This window comes from Lissotriton vulgaris, chromosome 12 (genome assembly GCF_964263255.1).
Source record: "Lissotriton vulgaris chromosome 12, aLisVul1.2, whole genome shotgun sequence".
Lineage (NCBI taxonomy): Eukaryota > Metazoa > Chordata > Amphibia > Caudata > Salamandridae > Lissotriton > Lissotriton vulgaris.
In genome coordinates, this window is record NC_141700.1 from 156,233,458 (window position 1) to 156,258,484 (window position 25,027).

Consider the following 25,027-nt stretch of genomic DNA (forward strand, 5'->3'; position numbering starts at 1 on the left):
ATTGCAATTATTGCATATCCATTATTGAATGTGAGTCAAGGTTGAATGATTAGTGGATATATTCATGTTGTTGTCTGTATAGTGGAATTATCAACCCTGGTAAAAGCCTTCGTAGAGTCAAATGAGGCAGAGGTTTGTTAGAACACCAATAACAAAATATATCCTAAAAGAAGTATGTCCAGAATATTGATACACAATGTAGGCAATATCTTGAAGGTAAGTATCTTTAGGTAATTATAGGTTGACTGTTATTAACTCAATGTCATATATGCATTGTTAGGGTATTTATGTTAAGAATAGTAAATCTATAATTACCAATAAGTATTTTTCTTCCTTATGCTGTGGTTGTCAATATTCTGGGTTTGTAATTTGTGATGAATGATATTTAAAGCTTGATACTTAGACATAATACCTAATTAGGAATATTAACATTGGTGTTTTATGAAATGTGACCTTTTCTTTTAAACTGTACCCTCAGAAACTATGATTCACACACCACTTCTATTAGAAATTACCCCATTTGGAGGGTTATTTATTTGGTGTCTTATTATCAATCTCAGCCAAAATATTTGAAGAAAGAATGTGGGCAACAAAAAACTGATTGGCAAATTTGCAACAGACTGGTCATGAGAGAGCAACGTTCTGTGGAGGGTTTCAAAAGTGTGCATTTCCATCCTACTTATTTTTTTGTGTGTTAACTGAAATTCGGTGAGCAGTCTGCATTAGGCTTTATTTGATGCATCTTGCTGGGTGAACACATTCATTCAGTGTTTATTAAAATAATTAAAATGTGAATGGAGAAACATAATCAAGCCTTCTTATTGGATGAACTTTCAAATTGTTCATCAATCAATAGTATTTTGAGTCACTAATCGTTTAAGAAAATTACGAGAGCAGCTATTTGCTTTTCTTGTTCAAATTCTCTAATAGTGCAAGTGCTCATAAACACTGTGAGAATTAAAAAAAGGATTTTAATGAATTCCAAAATGGAGAGCTGCGAAGAAGCAACTAGCTTTGGACTTAGTGAGTTATTTATGAGTAATCAGAGCAGAACGCAATGTTTTGCATTTTATTTCATTACTTTGGATTCGCGGACTTGAGTCTGGTAGCTCTTTCATAGTGCTGTTGACAGTCTTAACAGCTATTGTTCGGTCGTGCACCTCCCAACTCGTGAGGCACATACAGAAAGATTTCCTCAGTCCCAAGGAGACAACCTTCTGAGGGAAGCTCTTATCAGCTGGGGTTATATGCAGATCCGTGAAACCTCACCCTGGCTCCTGAAAATACAAACATACCTTTTGATGTTTTATGTTATTGTTAGAAAGTCATCCTTTTGTCCTTTTCATCCCCATTTTTTGCTGACTAGTACAGATGTTAAATGACTCTAACTGTACCCTGGGCTCTGCTAACTAAGCCTAGGGCTAGTGCTCTGTTTAAAAAGGTACATGTAATTGGGTACACTTACCATTGGCAATGACAGACCCTGTGCCTCCCTAGTTTATAATAGGACCTGAGGAAATCAATCTACCTATAAGTCCCTAGTACATAATAGGGGACGGGGTTTAGAAGGCCAGCAGATTTCATGCACTTGCATGTGTGCACTGCTGTATGCCTGCTGCCCTTTTTAAGGCAACCCTGCCTTGCAGTCTGACTTTAAAAATAAATTCTCACAATTGGTACTGACAGACCCTATAAGTCCTTGGTATATAATAGGGCAGGGGGTTTGAACTACCTATATGTCACCAGTTTATAATAGGGCATGGAGGTTTAGAGGCCTAACAGATTTCCTGCACTTGCATGTGTGCACTACTGAGTGCCTGCTATCATTTTAAAGGCAGCCTTGCTTTGCAGACAGTCTTTAAAAATAAATTCAATGCAAATTCGAGTTTCGTGGAATGGGCACTCTTAAAGTGATAATCTACCTTATGTTTACATACAAGTCAGCCCTAAGGTTTCCCCTCGGTGTCCCAAGGGTGGGGTGCCAGGATGTGGCCTTACGGCTAGAGTGGCCGACCTGAAAGCTGGGGAACTGGGTTCGAGTCTCGGCGGGATTGCTCAATATCCTATGATCCTGGTCAAATCACTTAATCTCCCCGTGCCTAACAAAAATGAATGTGTCCATCTGTAAATAAACTGGTGCTCATGTACGCGCTATTAAAACAACAAAAAATCCAAAAAAACTATAAGCAGAGACCTTATAAAAGATGTTTTATATGCCCTGGTGAGTGAAAACTGCCCATTTCATTTTCTCCCATTGTTGCTACTGAGCTCCATAGGTTAACATTGCAATATTTTATTTAAGTATAGCTATTGCTAGGAAATGAGTCAAATGTCATTCAAGGACTTTAAAAATTGGTACTGATTAATTCAACTGAAAAAAACACAGTTGATGGACAGAATGCAGAACAATGTCATACATTCACCCCAGTACAGAGATCTGGGCCTAAATCCATCGTTTTTTTGCACTCCACACCACCCCAGTTCAGACATGGCCATATGCAAATCAGTCTGACCCTGTGCCTCATGATTAATTCAATAACTTGTAATGGTTAAATTTGTCATAACTAGTACAGAAAATAAGTTATAAGACTTTCTTTTCTGTGAGCCAAAATCCAGCCTTCTAGCAATCTCCCCTGATTAGTCAGCTCTAACAAGCGTAGCCAGGCTGCTTTGATTAGGTCATAAGTTGCCTGGCAAGAGCAGAGGTTATCTGATAGTGGGAATTCTGCAGCTGCAAAAACCTGGCCAGGCAGGCGAGATGGGTAATAAACCATGGGCTGCAATGAGACGAGGACAGTACCTACCCCACATCATGTAACCCCAGCCAGATGGAAGTCTTAGGACAGGAATTTGCAGATATCAGGAGGAGACGAGCTAATGGAAATGAGCCATGCTGTGGGTTGGTTTAGCCAGCTCTTACTTCTCTGTAGAGAATTTATCCATGTTGAAGTTTGGAAGCGCAGTGCTTTGTGGTACAAGAAGATGTCACTCTTTGGAGGAAGTTGTCATGCTTTTGGGAGGCAACTCATTGGACAGAGGTGCCCCCTTCTTGTCGCCCCAGAACACTGAATAAATATGTGAAAGTTGCATTGCCTCTCAGATCTCCTGCCTGAAACTACAAGGAGAAGGACTGCCCTGCTGGAATCTGGACGTGCACCCACTTGGAGTAACTGTACCTGCTGACTGAACAATCTGGTATTACAGCCTAAAGGACTTTGCCTGACTTCTAGAAGGATTGAGGAGTGGAATCATTTCAAGCTGAAGGTTAACAGAGCCCACCTGCGTCATCTCCTCCAAGAGTCCCCAGCCGGAAGTGCATCCAGTGGACTTTAAAGGATTTGGTCAAGTGCATTGTGGGAATTGTAGTCCAGACATCCCAGAGACCGCGTGGGAGATTCCAGAACTTTGGATTGGTGTTTTGGACTCTTTGAAACTACAATCAGCCGTTTGGAAGGACTTTCAGAAGATTGGAGAAGTTTTGAGAACTTTTGTGAAAAAGCTCTATAAGGTGACCGACTCGACGTCGAGAGTCAAGTCAGCCAACTTCAAACGCAGCCCAGCCTGGATTTCAGGTTCCTCCTGCTGAAAGCTCTGGAGCACCGGACTTTCAGGATTTGACCGGGGGGCTCACAGAAACTCAAGTCGGCAAACCCTCACAGAATCTGGCTGGATGAAGTGCTTTGCCCGACGTCGGAAGATGTTTTTCTAAGTGTGAAGGGAAAATTTTGATCGGGCCTCCCACTTAGTGTATTTGACCAGGGCTCATTTGCGGTCGGCCTCCAACTTTGACTTTGTCTGCTCAAGCGTGACCAGATGTCCCAAGTGAGAGCTATACGTTTTTAGCCACTTTAAAGTGGTTAATTTAAAAAAATGTATATCTCCGTTTCCCTACACTGGAGTTTAGTCGTTTAGGTGTCATTATCAAGATAAAAATATTTTCTATTTTTATAAATTGGTGTGGAATTTATATGGTGTGTTGTGTCTTACTTATTTCATGTATTGGTGTTTCGAAATGCTTTACATACCTGTCTCCTAAGTTAAGACTGACTGCTAGCAGCAAGCTACCAAGGGTTGAGTAAGGGCCTAATTTACTGAGACCTTTACTAGACCTTTGTATTGTGTTGGTGGCTTATTGCTGGTGGTAGGTGCATAAGTACCCCTACCAATAACCCACTTTCTGACAGTTATGTTATGCCAATTACATTTCTACAGCGTGGGTTGAAGATATTATGTATGCTAATTGGATGATGCAGATTGAATTATGCCTGAATGTTTTGTTTTACAGTATTAACTCAATAAAAAGTTTCACAAAAAAGGTTTAAAGTGTGACTGTAACCTAAAAGATATACTGCCGCTGGGCAGGAGTCTAATTGCAACAACATAGTATCAATAAACAAGGAAAGCAAATATAGCCAAGGTTCCAGGCTTTTCATAAATAAGAGCACATGTTGTGTTATGTGCAAAGAGAGGGGTTTGAATTCCACAGAGAAGCTGTTCTAACTGAGAATGCTCTCCGCCCTAGTCTCAACCTACTAAAGATAAGTATTTTTTTTCTTCTCAAAATGCAGATACAGGTCCTTTATGGCTGAGAGAAACAAAACATTACAGATCATATAAAACACATCAAACACATTCAAATGCTTAGACCAAACTAATAACAGATTCATCCTGTATGTCATTTCCCATTCCTTTTTTTTTTTTTTGGAATATTTTTATTAAACATTTTTCCCCTGTATATACATGTACAGAGCACTTAGGGGCATATTATCAAGGACCGGTGTTAAAATTATCGCCGTTTTATCGGCAGGAAACTGCCGATAAAACGGGGATAATGGGCTTGATAATACGCCCTTGTGAATTCCCATAGAAGCCCATATTCTGATGTTAATGGGCTTCTATGGGAATTCACAAAGGCGTATTATCAAGCCCATTATCGCCGTTTTATCGGCAGTTTCCTGCCGATAAAACGGCGATAATTTTAACACCGGTCCTTGATAATATGCCCCTCAGTTTATAAACAGGAAAGACATATACAATCTCGATTAATACAGGCTAATACAATACAATTACCTTTATTGCATTCTTAGTTAATCATTTTTTATATACATACCAGTCATAAAGAGACAATCAAGCTGTTAAGTAAAATTATACTACAGCCTAAAGAGAAGAACTAAAGGGAAGAGAAAAGAGAAAAAGAAAAGAGAAAAAAACTTTTTTAACAAAAAAAAACCAAACAAACGAGGAGAACGATACCGGTGAGCTAGATTAATGGCATCTAGTTTAACTAAAAATTTCCCTCCTTCCATAATGTGATAGGTTCCCAGATTTGTATTCCCAGCCTTTTTCCCCCTTCTTGCATATATTGCAGTTTCTAAATTGTATATTGACAGCAGTTTACCTAGCCACTGGGAGTATGTTGGTGGCAAAGGGTCCAGCCATGCCGTGGCTATACATAATCTCAGGACTGCCATGGCCAAGAAAATAAATCTATTACCATACATTTGCATGTCTTCATTGTTAACTCCTAGAAGTATTATTGTTGGAGTTAAAACTACCTCCTTGGGGACATATAGCAAATATATGCAGTAGATCTGCCTCTGAACTCCCGCATCTAAAACATATGGTGGCCGATACCCCTCCCCATTGGGCTATTTTTGCAGGTGTATAATATAGATGGTACAGGATTTTATAATGTTGTGCCTGGAGTGAAGCTGAGCAGAGAGTTTGCTGTCCCAGCTCCAATGACTGATAGAAAATTTCCGCCCCAATATCCAGGCTATTTCCCCACTTCTCTGCCCATTTTTCCATATCATCTTGTTTTGAGTTTGTCAATTCAGAGTACAGTCTTTTAATCATGCAGTCAGCACTCCTTTGAATAATTTCCATTATTGGGTTTTTGCTAAATCCAGCCGCCCCCCCCCTTTTTGCAATAAGAAAACTTCTGACTTGCAAATACTTAAAAAAGTTTCTCATATCTAAATCATATAAAGCCTGCAATTCTGAAAATTGCAGCAGTCCTTGTGGACCAACCAAATTGCCAATCATAGTTATTCCCTTTCTCCCCCATTCATCAAAAGCTGGACCGCTGAATACCTCATACGGGAAAGTAAATCTGGTCCTTTTAAAATAGCTTGCATCAGTTCTGCTTCTGCCCCCATAACCAGGCCATATATTGCTAATGTACCTAATTTGTCCTGCCCTTCTACCTCAGCCCCCCTAAAAGGCCCACCATATACTGAAAGGCCGCTGCCCAATAATAGAGTTTAAGATCTGGGAGTGACCACCCTCCCCTTTCACCAGGGAGTGACATGTAACGAAGGGCTCTCCTAGTTTTCCCCTTCGCCCATAGAAACCTGTTGATTATGTGCTCACAGCTTTTAAACCACTTAGCTTCGAATAGGAGTGGAATGGCTCTAAATATATATAAATGTTTGGGCAGTATCATCATTTTTACGATATTGGTACGTCCAACAATTGTTAAGTGTAGGTTGTCGAGCCTATCCAGCTCCTTCCTTACATTAGCTATTATGGGTGTGATGTTTTTTTCCACTAGTATGTTCAGATCAGCAGTGATAGTCACTCCCAAGTATACTCCTGACTGAGCCACCCGATTATCAGAGCAGTCTGTCTGCTGGTTTTTAATTATCTGTGTCTTGGTGATATTTAACGCATATCCTGAGATTTTACCAAATCTGTCGGCCTCTATCTCTACCTCGCTTATTGCCTCTGTGGGGTTCGGTGTAATCACTGCCACATCATCGGCGTATGCAAGTACCTTGCATTGACCCATGCGTGTGTCCAGTGGAATAATTCTATCACTCAGCTCTATTTTGCGTATCAGAGGATCCATATACATTGCAAATAAAAGCGGGGAACACGGGCATCCCTGCCTTGTTCCTCGCCTAACCTGAAATGCGCGCGTGGATCCTGAATTAACCCGTATAGAAGCCGCTGGGGCAGTATACAATGATTGAATTGCTTTTATGAATCCTTCTCTAAATCCTGCTCTGATTAAAACCTGCCACAGATAGTCCCAGGAGACCCAATCAAAGGCCTTCTCGGCATCTAGTAACATAACCGCCATCGGGTCCCCTGCGACTTCTGCTGCGTCAAACAAAGTGATTACTTTACGTGTGTGATGGGTGGTGCCCCTACCCGGGATGAATCCGTGCTGGTTATCAGAGACAAGGTTTCCTATTATTCTGGCGAATCTTATGGCCAACACCTTGGAATAGATTTTTGTATCCGAATTGATTAAAGTAATCGGCCTATAAGACCCCGGCTCAGTAGCAGGTTTCCCCTTTTTAAGTATTATTACAATTTCCGCACCCCCCCAGGTCCCTGGTATGGATACCCCCGTCTGTGCCGATTTCATAGTTATAACCATATCCTCAGCCAGTATATCCCAGAACACCTTATAGAATTCAATTGGTAGTTGATCTGGGCCAGCAGCTTTTCCTGAGGGAAGATATGTCATGGCTTTTTTGATCTCTTCCAAGTCTAGCGGGTCTTCCAACCGTTCTGCCTCTTCTTCTGTCAATCTATCAAGTGGAATTTCATTTAAATAATCCTTTATTTCCCCTAGGTCTCTGTCCTGCCTGTCGTTGTATAATGTCTCGTAAAATGTCCTGAATACTTCCCGTATTTCTTCAGAATCTATGCGTAAGGTACCTGTTGTGTCCCTAATTTCCCTTACTACTCCTAAAGCCGCTTTTTGCCTAGTGCGAATGGCCAATGTACGCCCAATCCTCTAGCTAAATTCGTAACATTTCTCTCTTTTTATAGTAAAGTTCTTAGCTGCCTTAGTTGCAATATCTTCTTCTGCCTCCATTTTCGCTTTTAAAAGCTTATTTAGCACATGATCCAATGCAGCCCCATATAATACGCATTGATGTAGCTCTTCCTCAGCTTCAAGGATCGCATTGAACATTTCTCTATTTCTAAGTTGCTCTTGTTTGCGTTTAAAGGTGCTAAAACTCAGTGTCTCGCCACGCGCCCCTGCCTTAAAGGCATCCCAGACCATCCCTGCTGCCGCACTACCCCTGTTAATTTCAAAAACACTTTTAATCCATTTTTCCATATGATGAATGTATTTATCATCTTGTAGTAACACTCTTTCAAAAGTCCAAGTCCTTTCTTTTCTTCTCGCAGTAGACAGTGCTAATGTTAGAATGAGTGGATTATGGTCGCTAAATATGCGTGGAAGTCTATCAATGCTAGATTTAGAAAGTAATGCAGTTGATATATAAAAGTAATCCAGCCTTACGCATATTTGGTGTGGGGCTGAGTAGTATGTGAACCCCTTCTCCTTTGGTCTGATTTTCCCCCACACATCTGCAAGCCCATTATTCGTTGCCATACTAAGGAGTGCTTGGTATACCCTTTTTTCCTGCCTTTGTATTTTCCAAAAGAGCCCACCCCTAGCCCATCTGTCCCATTAATGTTTAAATCCCCAGCAATGATCACTCGGGGAGCCCAAGCAGCAAGTTCCATATCTAAAAAATCAAAGACCTCAGGGTCATCTTCTGTAGAACCGTAAACCACCCCAAGAGTAGTCCATTCCCCTTCCAGGTAGCATTCAACAAGTGCCCACCTTCCCCACTGATCTTCCAATTTTTTCCTGGTGATCACATTTTTATTTCTTGCTAATATAGCGACCCCTCTATTTTTAGCACCTTGCTTTGAGCATACTAATACATGAAATCCCAACTGATCCAACAAATATTCCTGTGAGACCATGATATGCGTTTCTTGTAGAAAAATAAAATCTACTTTCATCTGCTTTAATACAATAGAAGTCCTTTGTCTTTTTTGACGATCATTGAGGCCACAGACATTCCATGTTACTAACCTAGTACCCATACCTGTTTTGTAATACATTTCCTAGCTGTAAATTCTAGAAGGCTCTTCTGCAATAAATTTGACACAGTATCATGTTGCTCAATCTTATCATTTATCCATATGACTCTGCCTGCTCTACCTAATCTCATCAGTAGTTTGTCTGTTCCTTCCTTATGCTCTTTTATATTGATATTACTTCTATAGATAATATCCCGAAGGGTTCTAGTAAAATGGAATCAAGACGCAACTTGAAGAGAATAACAAATGACCTACTGGCCCCCTTAATTCCCATCATGGCGATTTCCTCAGAGGAGGATGTGGGCTCAGCGGTTAGTAAGCTTGAAAATGCTATTATAGTGGCCATGGATGAATTAGCACCTGCCTCCCTACGCTATTCGGCCAGAAAAAGGCCGTCGGCCCCATGGTATTCGGAGTCATTAAGACACCTAAGACACGGCTGCAGGAAGCAGGAACGTCTTTGGAGGGCTAGTTGGAATACACAGGACAGGAAAACCCATAAAATTCTTCTGAGGGAATATAAGGCTGAGGTGATAAAAGTCAAACAGGAGTATTTCTTGAATCTCACCGCTGCCCTTTCCTCGCCGAAAGTTATTTAATATTGTTGACTCGTTGACTACCTTGCAGACCCCGGACCCCGTCATCTGCACTCAGAAGATGTGTGACGATATAGCCCTCTATTTTCACACTAAAATCGCTGACATTGTCTCGGCCTTAGAGTTACAAAAGGCCTCGATATCTTCTCCCATCTCACAGGCTGCTACATCTCAGGCCTCGGCCTCTGAATTATCTGATGGACCCGCCATTACGGTCGGTCTATCTAACTTTCCCCCTCTCTCTTTGCAGGAATTGGACGTTCTCCTGGCTAAGACTAGGTCGGGTTCTCCTCTCGACCCTTGCCCCCTTAAACTCCTTAAGCAGTGCAAGGATACCCTCTTGCTCCCCTTATTGGAGATTATGAATAGGGCAATGCGGGATGGCATTTTCCCTTCTCAATGGAAGAGAGCGGTGGTCAAACCCCTCTTGAAAAAGCCAACCCTAGACCCGGAGGTATTTAAAAACTTTCGCCCCATTTCGTTGCTCCCTGCCCCAGGGAAGATGCTGGAAATCCATCTTAACCAGCATCTTGCATCCTTTCTGGAAGCCTCTGGCCATTTGGATCACTCGCAGCACGGATTTCGGAAGGGACACAGCACTGAGTCGGCCCTCACTGTGGTGCTTGATAACATCCGCACCACAGTTGATAAGAGCATAAGTACTCTGCTGATCCTGCTAGATCTTTCGGCTGCGTTTGATACCCTATCTCCCCTCGTACTTACATCTCGATTGAGGGAGATAGGGGTGGAGGGGCCTGCTCTTAGTCTCTTGGCCTCCTTCTTGGGCCAGAGGGAACAGAGAGTGAAGCTGGGGGAGTTTCTATCTCCATCCCTGCCGGTCAAGTATGGGGTCCCACAGGGGTCGGCGTTAAGTCCGACCCTGTTTAACATCTATGTGACCCCGCTGGCCAGGCTTGTTAGATCATTTGGGATAGAGGTAGTTTCCTATGCCGATGACACCCAGATCTTGCTGTCTCTCGCCCAGTCCGTCAGCTCCTCTGCCTCCAATTTTAGACACTGTATGGAGGCAGTGGCTCAATGGATGATTGACAATTCATTGAGGCTAAATGGCGAGAAGACGGAGATCCTTGTGCTCGGCGGGAAAGATGACATCTGGTCAACTGAATGGTGGCCTACATCCCTTGGGACTTGCCCTGTGCCTACTCTCCTAGCACAAAACCTGGGGGTCATGATTGACCCAGCCCTTGCGTTGGATTGTCAAGTCAACAGGACAATCTCCACCTGTTGGGGCACTCTTAAGATCTTACGGAAGATTAAGCATTATCTATCCACACAAGCCCGTAAACAAACGGTGGCTGCACTGATAGCCTCTCGGCTTGATTATTGTAATGCCCTATATGCGGGAATAAATAAGTGCTTGCTACAGCGATTGCAAATCGTGCAAAATGCTGCGGCTAAGTTTGTTCTAGATCTTCCTAGGAGGTCGTCAGCCACTGCTGCCAGGAGATCCTTACACTGGCTCCCAATTGAAGCCAGATTTCCTTCAAGGTCCTTTGTCTGGTGTATAGAGCCCTGTCCAGAAAGGAGACAGGAGGAGTAAAAGATCTGCTGACTCCCTATACTCCTTCCAGACATCTTCGTTCCTCAAAGAAGTCTCTTCTTTTGGTTCCCAGAGTGCGAAGTGGGGAGGCAGAGCCTTTTCGAGCATCGCCCCTAGATTGTGGAATTCTATACCCTGCGACATTAGGACCCTGCCATCGATGCAGTCCTGCAGAAAAGCCCTGAAGACCTGGCTTTTTGTCAAAGCTTATCCTTAGGTATCGGATTGCCTTTTCCTTTATGATCTGATTATAGGCGCCTTGATGCCTTTTGGTAAAGGCACGCATTATACGTTTTTATTCATTCATTCATTTTATTGTGTAGTGCTCTGTACCCCCCCCCTCCCCTGACAACCAACCCTTGGATGCCCTCCCCCATACTGGCAAATAGGTCAATCCTGACCTATATCTGACAGCCAGGGCCCCTGGGCTGCCCCCTCCCTCCCCCTCTCCCTTTCTGATATGCCAATCCCTTCCACACCCTTGCCATTGCAGAGCAATCATAAATCCAATCCAAGATCATACTAAGTGTTATTCTTTTTCCCCTTCCCTATGACACCCTATAATTACATTTCCTAACATATCTACTCCTGGTTCATAGCTACCTCTTACGTGGTGGTTGCCTCACTGCGACTTCTTGACTGTTCTCCCCTCTATTCTCTCTAAGGGCGTTGAGATACTCTTGGGCCATGATCTCTGAATAGAAAATTCTAAAGTGGCCGTTAAGACCAACTTTTAGCCGTGATGGGAACATTAAATACACCTGACAACCTGCATTTTGGAATGGAGTGATTAGCTGACGCATATGCCACCTCCTTTCAACAGTGGCGTGACAGAAATCAGGTCGGGCAAAGAAAGTTATGCCTTTATATGATTATTTATTTAGAGAATTTGTAAAGCGCGAACTGACACCTTGCAGGCTTCCTGGCGCTGGAAAATACTCTGTTGACGGTAGACCGGGGGAACAGTTGGGCTGACAATTTATTTGGGGAAAATGATCGCTTGGCCTGCGGTTTTGCCATGCTCATTATTTCCTCTCTTAACAGATAATTACCCACATAGACCAAGATTGCCCGTGTTTTACTAAACGTGCTTCCCTGTTTCTGAGTCAAAGGAAACCTGTGGGCCCGCTGGATTTCATTTTCCCAATCCCACTTATCCATTTCCGAGAACGCACCCTTGAGTAGATCAACCACAAATGCCCGCACATCCTGACCTTCCTTCCCTTCCTCCACCCCAAGTAGTCTTATGTTGTTGCGTCTCTGTCTATTTTCGAATTCTTCGAGCTTCCACATCACATCTGAAGAAGTTTTTTCTTGTTCCATTCTAGTTTCCTGTAATTTCACCACCGCATCTTCTAGTTTGCCTGTTCTTTCCTCCACCTCTGTAACTCGTCCTGCTACTTCAGCATAAAGTTTATTTACTTTTCTTAATGTTCCCTGTATCTTTTTGTTGGCTTGTCTTGCCCTACGGCTCTCAGCTCTGGCTTCACTCTGAATCTGTTTTAAGGTTGTAAACAAAAGATCGAAGTTGGAGTTAGATCCAGAGCTCGCGTTAGGAGTTGATCCCATTGTCCCTGATTGTAATTGATGTAAGCCACTAGCTCCCTCATGGTGTAGCTGCGAAGTGGCTGAGTAATCCCAATCAAGTTTTTTTGCGACTTCTGATTGCTCAGGGCTTAGGGAGATCTTAGCTCTGCTGCGCGGCCTGTGTTTTGTCTTAATAACCCGACGGCTAGTTCCTCTCTTTTGTATAGTGTCCAGCTCTGCTTCTGAAACTAATAAATCTGATTCCTGGCTCTCCCGAGAAACCGAGTCGGGATCAGGCTCAATGCCCGTGCCCGTGTCCGTATCAGTATTAGGACCCTCACTTGGAGTCGACTCTGATTCTTCCCCCTCCTCTTCCTCCATCTCATCACTGTCCTCCTCTTCATCATCGTCTTCACCATCGTTCCCAGTGAAAAAGCATTCATCGCTAGGCGAACCTATGGCTAATGTAGAGGTGTTGTTTAAACCTCCTTTCTGCAACGTGGAGTCAGCTAGTACCTCCTCAATATTTATACTGTTTGTGTTTGTCTCGTTCTGACCCTCTGAATTAGTAGCACTCTCGCTAGCCAACAAGATTGTTTCGTCACCTTGGGCCCGTCCTGATAAGCTGGTGATTGGGATCAATACCTTTTCCCCATTTATATCGCTGCAGATGATATCGTCGCTGCTTTTGCTGCCAGTTTGTGCTATCTTATCACCGTTAGCTTCAATGTTTATATCATTACAGGGCTTATGTATCTCTCTACTAACTGCATCACAATCTTGTGTTATGACTCCATCTACACCTTTTTGTGTTATAACTCCGTCTGCACCATTAAGCCTTGCTGACTCCCCCAAATCGATCTGGGGTTGTACTCCAGCGTGCCCCTGTACCTGTCTGCTTGTAGCTGTAGCTGTAGCTAATCGAGCATCCAAGAAGTCAGTTTCTCTTGCTTCTCTCTCTGCCTGATTCGCTCTCCCAGCCTCCGATATGTCCATACAAACCCCACTGCTCACCTCTTGCGTATCCTGCATCTTGCGCTCTGTGACCAACCCTGTAACCTGCGCGTCAGTTGCCGGCTCGGCGCTCACTCTGGCGCTGCGTGTCCCGTTATAGTCCTCGGCCGTGACTGCTTCTGTAACTGCAAGTGGTGGGATCGCGGAGAGCGGTAGCTGATGTGCTGGGAGCTGAGGATGACATTGAATCTGCAACTGCAGCTGCCCTGTAGCCTCGTTCGCCTTCAGCGAAGCATTCCCAGGTCTTGCAGTGAAGGATTCGAGCAAGGTTGGTTGTCGGAAAATCACTTCTCTTCCCGCAGGGCTTCCTCTTTGTTCTTTTTACTCGAACCCGTCTTCTTCTTAAGGGTCTCCTTTTCTTTTTCCTTTTGAATACTTGTTGTCGCTTTTGTTGAATTTTCTTCATCAGTCCCTCTGGGGGCCCCCTTGCGGTTTTGAGCTCGCAGCCGGGATTTTGCCCTAAGATTAGATGCTGGAACGCCGCCATCACTAAAATCCTCTTCAGGGTCATCTCCTTTTTCTTTTTCTCGTGACCCCTCTTGGCCCTTGGTTAGCTTCTGAAAATTCGGTGCCATAATCCATTTCAGGCTATTCCACCCCCAATAACGATGTTTTATAGCACCTAGTAGAACAGTTGGCCTCCGTGAAAAGAATGAGTTGCGGGCCGCCCAGGAGGAAAGTGCTTCCAGCATTCCTAACCCGCCATACCATGCCTTTGATTCAGCTTGTCATCTTCAAACTTTCCCACGTCGAGAGTCTTAAAGTCTTAAAGTTTTAGATGAATCACAGCAGCTTATCCGAGGTGATGAACTAAAAGAAATAGCGAGGCTAGGCACTCAATGGATGTCTCGGCAATGGCATTGGCAATGGCAAGAGTCACATTAATTTCCTCGGGAGAGGAGGATAAGAGCGACCGTCCCCTACAGGCTCACGGCGGCCATCTTGCCCCCCGTCATTTCCCATTACCATGATAATCAGAAACACCTCTGCCACAAGGTTTCAGCAGATGCATATTCAATATATGGTTGAACATTAAAAGTGGTTAAAATCAGCTGATTCTGCTGGAAACTAGGCTTTATAATCTCGGCCGACAGTCTTAACGTATCCAGCAGCGGAAGGCCCTCTTTTCTTCAGTTCTTTCTCCTTACCAGTTGCATAGCATTCGGGTCAGTAAAATATTGTATGTGGCCTAAGTCATGGATAAAATCTCGAACGTACTTTACCCACTGAATCTCTAAAACCCCTTCCAACTTTAAGCTGTCCATTAAAATATCCCTATTTAGCTGGGTGTCCATTTTTGTCCAACTCCGGTGCCATAAAAGGATAGGCTCCATCTTTATGAGGGCAGAGAGGTATGGTAAGCCCAGCTCAGTATGACAAGCGTACGAAGATGTGCTACTCGGACCTGACAGAACGAAAAAGTGCAGCAGTGACTCTTGAAAACACAATTTTCCTTAGCTAATACCGCTTGAGCCCATGAATATTTTGATCAAAGAGTATTCCAAGGTATGAAAATCTCTTTGTGGGCCCTATTTTCTGTCAATCCACAAACATATCCCTGCACCTCAGAGTGCCAAGACCACACCTCATTATGAATGTCTTTGCGGTGCTCACCTTAATACCAATATTACTCATAAAATTAGAAAAACTATCTAGCATCCTTTGCAGATCTACTTGCGTACGTGATATTAAAACCGCGTTGTCTGCATAGAGGAGGGTGGGTATGGGGCATCCAGCTATCTGAGGAAAATCTTTGTTATCTTTAAGCAATGTGTCTCCTAGGCTGTTAATGTAAAGGTTAAAAAGGACGGGGCTAGGACACATCCTTGTCCAACCCCTCCGCCTTAAGGGAATGGGGGCAGTGCAGTCATCACTCAGACTGAATCGAACTCGCACCTGAACATTGCTATTAAAACGTTTGAGAAAGTGGATGATTTGTGATTCCACCCCCATCACCTCACGGATCTCCCAGAGCTTGGCATGCCTTACGGAATCAAAAGCTGCAGTGAGATCCACAAAAGCTAAAAACAGCCTTCCATCTTTCACCCGTGTATATTTCCCAACAAGGATGGCTTAATTTAAAATCTGCTCAATCGTCCCCAAGCCCTCACGAAAACCATATTGAATATCAGATAGGACTTTATTATCCACTGCCCACACATGTAAACGTTCTAAAATTAGGATCCAGGCGGTTCCCTTTTTAAAAATTGGCACAATAATTGATTCAACCCATGTTGCCAAAAAAGGTGCAAAACAGCTGGCATGGATTACCTGGGTGATAATTGGCCCCCATAAAGTCATGTTTGACTTAAACAAGTCTACCAGAACACCGTCCGGCCAAGGAACCTTCTCACCCAGGCTTACAGAGATTGCCCGATTCACTTCATCCAGTGTAAATTGGAGATCAGAATATTGAATCAAGGAATCTGAGGAAATTACCTCTTGGTTGTTATCAATTCTGCCCACACCGTTAAAAACCCCTGAAAAATCCTCAGTCCATTGGTCCTCGCTTATCGCAATTTCAATTGTGGGACCACCTCCTGGGGTCAGGAAAGTTGCTTTAACAGCTTTCCAGAAAGCCAAGCTATCTCTCATTAAAGAGGCCTTATACAAGGATTCCCATGCTTCGTTTCTAAGGGCTGTTTTTCTTTCCTTGAGAGCTAACCTATACTCCCCTCTTGCCTTCCTCACGACATCTAGTTTTCTAGGGATTTTATGTAATACATTTTTTTTAATTGGAGTAAGCTCGAGTGCAATTTGAATCAAACCATCCCTGAATTTTTCTTTTTTTGATTTCTGAACAAATAATTCCTACCTTACAGCACTGGATATAGATTGAAAAGAAGTCAATATACTGTCTGGGGCAGCTGTATCACTCAGGGAAGTCTCAAAAGCCAATTTACATTTAGCTATCACTTGTTTGTTAATCAATAAGGGGTCCACCATTGACCAACGCAAAGTATAACCATTTGTCTTATCAATTGTGATGTTTGCTAAAACCCGGTCAACTTTATCATGTCTATCAGTATTACTTAACAGTAATGATACAGAGAGACACAATGGGAAATGATCACTCAATGAATTGTCATCAATATGGAAAGCGCGAAGTCTAGATGCATCATTATTCGACACTAGTATGTAGTCTATAATGGAGCATAATCCCCTTCCATTGAAGGTGTGCGCATGGGGGCGGGAGTGGCACATAGCTCATTTACAAATCCTAAATCAAGCCCAAAAACCATTTCATTGTACAATTCCCTCAATGTAGAGTGACAAAAGTGGATGTTACTAATCCCTTCTTCAGTTATAAGACCGCACAATTTTCCATCGACATTTGGGCACAAGACACAATAAAAATCCCCTCCCACAATTACCATTGTATCTTTGGTGGTATTACCACATAACGTTTTTATATCAATGCCCAACTTTTTTACTACGAACCCCACTTTGGTAGGTGAAATATTGTAGTAAAAATGTATCACTGCAATACATCGCTTATTATCTATGTCAATTTTAATCAGTTGATAATAAATTTCCTCTATGTACAACTCTATTGTTTTTATTTTCAGCCTATTGGATATGTAGGTACAGAGTCCCCCTATACCCTTCCGCTTAGTCCCTCAACTGCCGAGGTCTGAAAGGTTTTAAACCCATTAATATGTATTATTTCTTTGGCCCACATTTTCTGAAGACATAATATGTCATGGTTTAATAAAAAAATCACACCAGATGGGATTATTCACCTTTGAACGTAATCCAGCGATGTTCCATGAAACAAAATTACAGGTTGCTTCAACCCCCATACCAAGGGAGCTAGGTAAAGCTACTGTGCTTGATGCAAGGCCATCATCATTAGTAGATACCTGTTCTAGGGTTGTATTTTCAATATCCTCAAGATACACACCCCGAGTCACATTACTAATGCCCGTGCCCTCTTCCTTTTGATCAATAAGGGCCTGATATAAAGTTTGAGTGCATAAAGCTGTATGAGACAGAACGGGGTTAGTTTCATTATTTTGTGGTTTATGACCTCGGTACCCCTTGTGCTCCTGCTTATTAATTAAAGGAGGGAGTCCTGGATCAGTCAGTCTGTCTATGTCTTCTAATGTGTTAAAGGTATCGTAACGATTACTGAGTGTAACCGCACTCCCCCCCCCGATTATAACATTGATCTCTGGTAGGTTGATTAAAAAAACAACAGAGGGAGAATGTTAATGCCATCAGACGTGACGTGCCGGATTCCAGCCCTATCCAGGATAAGCTGCACCAGACATGGGGACCTAAAGGTTAGAACCACATAATCACCAGGTAAAGACTTAGTTGATTTACCGACCCAAGCTACTCTTCGTGCCATTTTAAACTCTGAGAAAAGAATTTCTTTTATACTGTCATATAGTTACTTCTTTTCTATATACTGTGTTAAGTTAGCATGAGCTTATTAAATGTTTAAACGCCATTTTTCCTGTTGCTTCATATTGCACACGACACATAATTGTTATTTTAGCTTTCAACCTAGAAGAGCGTTGTGATTTACTTGAGAAATAATATGTTATTGCTCTGATATCAGCTTTGCTTGGTACACTGTCTGCACAGTGAGTGCTGAAGCCTCCAAGGATAACTCGACACAGTGTTGTTGTGAGGTCTGATCTTCGCACCTTCCTAGACATAACACAAATGCAGCTGCTGCCAAAATCTGTCTCTAAGCGGGTTTTATATTGCTTTGCTGGAAACACACGTTACACACTTAATGGTGCTTCGCATGCAGAGAGCTGGTGGAAGATGATGTGATCCTCTGCCACTGAGATTTTGAGGTATGGGCCCGCCCTGCTAAAACCCAAAAAGAGACCTTCATAGATATAATATAATATGCTAATTAGGGAGGGTGAGAAATAGGTGTTGTTAATTCCTATTCATTTCAGCATCTTAGTGTGCTGTCACCGTTCGCTTTTTATGGACTAGTAACTATGCTGATAACTTTGTTTCTTATAAAATGTTTGCTTGTATTATTTAAGATACTGCGTTTGAGAACCCTGCATTAGTAAATAAATATTTCAAATATGCACATGTCCTCATTTACTCCACGTTCTGGTTTGAAATGATTATATAGCGAAAGAGTGTTCATGTGTTCCACGATACCTAAGGTATTCTAAGTTCATGTTCTGGTTTGTCTAAACATTGGGAGTTTGTTATGACCAATGAGACACTGTAGCTAGCTCGGTAAGGGGATTTTGGGTACTGAGGTGAGTTTTGGGCCATCCTAATTCATTGAGGTTCCAAATCTCTATGCACAGTTCTGTAGGAGAACGGAATTCCCGCTACAATACTGGTCCTGGAGCTCACTAGATGTAACAACTTATTCCGTAATGTTGACCAGTGTTCATAGGCATTAGACGGTAATGAGGGAGCATTTACCAGGACGACCGTATAAGGAGTTACTTCTGGCGGGAGATGCAAATTCAAATTTGATTTGGGAACGATTCCCTGATTAGATATCTGATGACTCTGTGTATGTGTGGCTCTCAACCCTTTCCCTGATGTAGTACGCCTCTTAACAATTGGAGGCCAATTTCAGGGATTTAAAGTCTGGGTATGGGTCGAATTTGAATCTACTAAGCAATGCTGGGGCACTAAGTAAGCTGGTGGAGGAGGTATGCCTCCTTGGGGTGGGGGGCTAATCGGATCTAGTTCTATAACTATGCCAGCAGATGATCTAGGGCAGTGTGCATTACTTATGGGATCACTAGCCACATTTTTCTTTACCCTCGTGAGCGATGTATCAGTGCCCCTACATGGGCATGCATCCAATTATCTATGGGAATGCTAGTGATGGGCTGTTCTACCTTGGTAAGTCTGACTCCGATTAGAGTCAGTTTCTGTAATAATGGATCTGGCAGAGCTGATACCATTGTCTCTAACCATTTCTAAGACTCCTCCTCATTTGACCATAAGGGAATCCCGTTTGTGGCAGAGGTTGTTGACATTGTGTTGGACCTCTGTCTACAATCACTATCATTGGAGTTAGTTTTACATCTCATTACCCTGGGTGATTGCTGTTTTTGTTTCTGTGGGTTCCGACCCTTTCCTTTTTTGGGAGAAAAGTATTGAGTGTCCCCACAACCCCAAGACCTGTGACCAACTTGTGCTTACTTATTTTGATAGCACCAAGTAGTGATCGCGATAATAGTATATAACACAATACCTTCCAGAGTCAGAAATCATCGGCCCAAATTCAAAATGTTAATAATGTAGCCCATCACGTCCTCCTTCGGGCGGGCGCGACCCGGGCACACGCGCGCGTCCCTCGCTGAGGGAGGCCGCGGCCGCTTTTAAGCATTACCATGCGCACGGGAACTGCGTTGGCCCCCCCCCCCCCCGGTGCTTAGACTGCTGGGAAATGGAGTCCCGCTACTGTTTCTCGATCCGGTAAGCTCAAATAAAGTGAGGACGTGCAATGTCTAAAGTGCTGCTGCTTTCTGGCTGGAGGGAGCTCCCGTACTGCGGGAGGCCGAGGCCGCTATTAAGCATCACCAGGCACACGAGAACTGCGTTGTTGCCCCCCTGCGCTTGGAACACTGAGAAATGGAGTCCCACTGCTGTTTCTTGTCCCAGTAAGGTCAAATAAAGTGAGGACGTGCAAAGTCTAAAGTGCTGCTGCTTTCTGGCTGGAAGGGGCTTCAATAAAGTATGCGCCTGCCCGAGGCCACGCAGTGGGCATTGAGAGGGCGGGCTCCTAGTCGCGGAGGGCTGTCCCGCCCCCAGCAGGATGTCCAGCTTATCCTCCTCACTGGTTGGAGGAGGCGGCTGGCCGTGAATCTCGTCCGGGGCGGCAGGGAGGGGCCTCCATGGGTACTTAAGCTCCTGTACCCCGTAGGAGAGCCTCTTTGCCGCTCCGGACGCCTTCGTGTGCTATCGGGACACTCTTTTCACTATTGAGGTGAGCGAGGCCTTGGGCCTAACCATCCCCCCCCTTTCTTCCGCCTGCTCCCTCCTCGGGAGGGGTGAGCCTGGCGAGGCGGCCCACTTGCGTGGGCTGCTGTGGGGGGGGACGTCCGGTTCCCCACTTGGGTCTCCTTGTCGTTGCCCCCGCCCTCCTTGCCGGTGGGTGGGTTTTTAGCGGGTCCGGCCTGTACCTGTCGGGCCCGCCGCGGCAGCTGAGTGTTCTTGCTACCGCCGTGTTCCCGATCTTGTCCATACGGCGTTTCCCGTGCCTTGGGTCCCTGCGGCCCTACTCCTCCTCTCAGCTGGGTCTGTTCCCCTAGTCCGGTGGCGTGATTAATCTCAAACCTCGCCCCCCCCCCTTTCCGGCAGCCATCTTGGCGGGAAAAATTTGGCGGCCATTACGGCGGATCTGCGGTGTGTTGTGCATTGTGTGTGTACGACTTCATTTTGTAGTATATATTTTTCCGCTTTAATTTGCAACGCATTTTGTGTGCACACCTGCATTTTGTAGTAATGTTTTTCTCCCGTAGATGGTTTCCGGTGATCGGAGCGTGTATATATTTTCGCTTAACTTGTAACGTATTTGTGTGCACGCCTTTATTTTGCAGTGAAATGTTTTCTTCTCTAGATGGTTCCGGTTCTCGGAGCCTGTATATAATTTTGTTTTAATGGCAGCTTGGTGCGTGGTTGGTGTTCGGCCCACGTGGGTTCGGGACCCGACGAGCGCTGCAGACTGAGTTTCACTGATCTGCTGTCGCGCAAAATGTGCCGTGGTTTGCTACAATTTAAACAGTTTTGTTTATGTTACATTGTGAAATGTTACCACATGCTCTACTCGTGATGGTGGTGTCGCGGGGGGGGGGGGCGCGGGAAATTGTTGTGCAGGCCTGGTCTGCAGTGGGTTGTTTAAGGGCCTTTCATTGCCGGCTACCCCCCCCCCCAGTGCCCCCAACCCCCCTTTCCCCGCCATGCGCATCAGGCGACCCTTCGGGATGCAAAGTTTTGGTTGCGATCTGCGCGCAGGGTGAGTGGAGGAGGCCATTCCGGCTCATTGCTCGTGTAAAGGGTTAAGTGCGGCGCGAGTTGCCTTCGCTGGTGGGGTAGGGGGGCCGAGCACGGTGAAGGAGGAACGGGCCTGGGGGGGGTAGGTGCCTCCAGCGTTCCCGAGTCATGCCACCGCCTGCCCGCGCAGTGGCAGTGGTGCTGGGCCTTTCTCACGTGTCATTTTCTTTAGGACCGCTCCTGTGCGTGGAAGGACGCCTGGGTTAGGTTCCTCTTCCCCTATGCCAGTGGTAGCGCGGCGCATTGCCAAGTCGGCTCCCAGCAAGGTCAGTGTGTGGGGGTCCACACGCAGACTTGATGTAATTGGTTCACCAGTGTGTGGAGTTCTTCCCCTTCCAGGAGGTGAAAATGCAGTTTTCTGTTTGGGGTGCGCACATCCATTGAGGCACAGGGCGCCGGCCTCGTTTAACATTGTCGTATTTTATTTTTCAGCTTTGGTTCAGCCTTGCGCCCGCTTGCCGCTTCGGAGCTTCCGCACTTCGGAGTTCACCACCTTCCAGGAGGCGCGCAGCGCTAGCCTAATGCCGTTTTCTGTTTTAGGTGCGCACGGCCATTGAAGCACAGGGCGCTGGCCTCGTATAACATTGTCGCACTTTCTTTTTCAGATTTGTTCAGCCTTGTGTCCGTTTGCCGCTTTCGGAGCTTCCGCACATCCTCAACCCTCTCCCCCCCAATTGTTTTATCCAGTTCACTGTTAGGTAGGTACGACCGGGAGAGTCTGGCGCTACTTTGGCTTAGCACGGGGTCATCCCAGCTTCTGCTTTGCACGGGTAGGGGCGGGGGGGGGACCCCTATCGACACATCAGGCATTTTGTTGGGCGGATGCTTTCCGGTTACGGCCGGGACAATTTGATTCCGGTCAAGTGGCTTACTTTGTTTTGTTTTATACAGCGCAATCAGTCGCAGGAGCGGGCCCGGGGGGCGCCCCACATGCACGGATCTTGTTAGCTTTCACAAGGAATAGTAGAAGAGGTATGTACGTCTGAAGAAGTGGGTCTGCATTAGGGGGGGGGTGCTGGTCTCGGTTGGACAACCACCCCTTTTGCAGTATCGGTTCTCTCTTCTCCGCAGTTCCTTAGACATAGGTGATGGGAGTGGGGGGCAACCAGTCATTGGGTGGGACGTGCGTGTTTTTCTCTGGCAAAGGTTTTTGGACATGGTGGCTCATGGTTATCTCTTTTTCAGGATATGTACGAAGGCACCATGGAGAGTCAGGGGTCCCCCTCGCTGTTTACTCAGACGTCCCAAGTTGATGATTCGGGTCTAGTACCTTCCCAGGATCCACAGATGAAAGCTTTGTTGGATATGATAAAGGCTAATGGGGTGGCATGGGCCAGTGGCCTCTTGTTGGCCAACCCCCCTAATGCCCCCGGGCCGGCCCCCGCCCCGCAAATAACTGAGATAGAAGTGGCAGAGGACCCGGCCACTGTGAGGCCTAAGCGCACTAGGAAGCCGACAGTGAAGGACTTCCCAGCAGAACCTCCCACTAAGACCAGGGCGGCGGACCCGGTCAGGAATGTCATTGTGCACGCCCCGGCATCCCCCCCGGCGGTGATCCGGGTGTGCCCCCCCTCGCCCCGTTGCCCGGCGGTGCCTAGTGTGGAATTTGCTACCCGGGAAGATCTGGGTAAGATTACTGACTCGCTGGCTTTGTTCATGTCGGAAATCAGAGCCGGTCTGCAAGCTGCCCCTGTGCAGTCGCCCGACTTAATGCATCCTCAGACTGTAGCGCCGTTAGCTGAGGTGCCACTTCGTGCCGCAAAGGAGGCGGACGTGATCCAAGTGTGGGGAGGATTGTCTGTGCAAGGGGGGGATAATGCTAGTCCCCTCTCGGGGGTGGTTGCACTGCCTGTCAGCACGGCTCCAAAGTCTGTTTCCTCACCGCCTCTTTCCCAGGTGTTGCCGGTGGCCCCGAGTGTGTCCCAGGAGGCCCTCTCTCCCGCTGCGTCTACGGCTCCGCCACAGGTTGTCACCCCGGCGGCTCCCTTTCCTCTTCCTGCTATTGCCCCCCCGGCTACCCTGTCTTCCGAGGTGGCCATTCCTGCGCCCACTGTTTTGATGACTATGGCGCCTCTTTTGTCTGGCAAATGTTCCCTTGCCTGGCAGGTCCCGCAGGCTGCGAAAGAGGGCATCTGGCGTAGGGAATTTATAGACATTTTTTCCCTCCTCATGTTGGGGGCGGATGGGGTGGATGTGAGAAGAATGGGGTCCAACTTTCCAAATGTGGTTGTGCAGAATGCTGGGTATACATAATATTGAGGAAGCATTATATGAGGTAAAAGGAGTAAAGCTAAGGGATATAGGCAAGCGACTTTGGGCCCCAGTGGCCACTTGGAGGACAGCAAAACTACAAGCGAATGATTTACTGGCTGTTTAGATATTTAACATGTCAACTGACTCTCTACTGTATAGTACTCTTTACGCCTTTTTCGTTTGATTTAATAATGTAATGCTTCTAACTATGTATTTACGTATGTTTCTATGAATATGTATTTTCCGGTATGAACTCTCAATAAAAATATTAAATAAATAAAAAAAAAGAATGGGGTCCAAGGATGAGGAGAAGAAGGCCCGCTTTCAGTCTTGGCCTGAAAAGACTATTAAAAACTGGCGTCAGGCATTTGCCATCCTGGCAGCGGTAATCACGGAGCGTTTCCCAGAACAGGCACAAGGTCTTTTCCAGTACAACAGTGCCATAATCAATGAAGCTGAAGCTGAAGCATCTACTGGGATGGGGTGGTACTTATATGATTGTGAGTTCCGCAAAAAAAATGTCTGTCTGTCCTGAACTGGAGTGGGACCAGGTTGAAGTGAGACTGTGGATGGTACACATGGGTAGAGGGAAATTAGAGAGTGGGGCCAACAGTGTTGTCCAGGTTAAAAAGACAGAAAATGATAAGGTGTGCACTCAGAGGAAAAGTAATTTCAGACAGTCCTTTCGAGGGAGTCGCGGGGGCAGTTTTAATAGACAGTATGCCAAGAAGAATGTGTCGTCCACTTGCAGTATGTACAATGCCGGGAATTGTACTTGGGGGAAAGCATGTAGATTCTCTCACGTGTGCAATAAATGCGGAGGCTCCCACCCGGAGTCCTCCTGCGAGAAGCGGTCTTCCTCTGCCAGCGCTGCCAATAAAGATAAATAGTGCCCCTGAGATCTCATCTCCCCCCTTTCCCCCGCCTGCTGCGCCCCCTTTTGCCAACTCCGATCTCCACTCCTTCTGCTCCAGAGGGGGGTTCAGTCTCTGTGCTGCCCGGTGGGGACCCTTACCCCCTTTGTTCAAAAGGCCCGTCTCCAGTCTTCATACCCAGCCTGCTGCCCCTCCTTCGTGCCTATCCCAATGAAAAGAATAGGGATGTGCTGATTTCGGGTTTCTTGGAGGGTTTCAAGATCCCCTATCAGGGTCCTAGGGTCAGCAGGGATGCTGAGAATCAAAAATCTGTCAGGGAGCTCCCTGAGGTGGTCGACAAG

General features: G+C 45.4%; 1 protein-coding gene across 1 annotated transcript in view; it reads right to left on the minus strand.

Moving 5' to 3' along the window:
- LOC147673734 (uncharacterized) overlaps window positions 1-25,027 on the minus strand; it is a 107,283-nt gene that overhangs the window by 31,022 nt on the left and 51,234 nt on the right. The gene's annotated exons all lie outside the window — the stretch shown is intronic.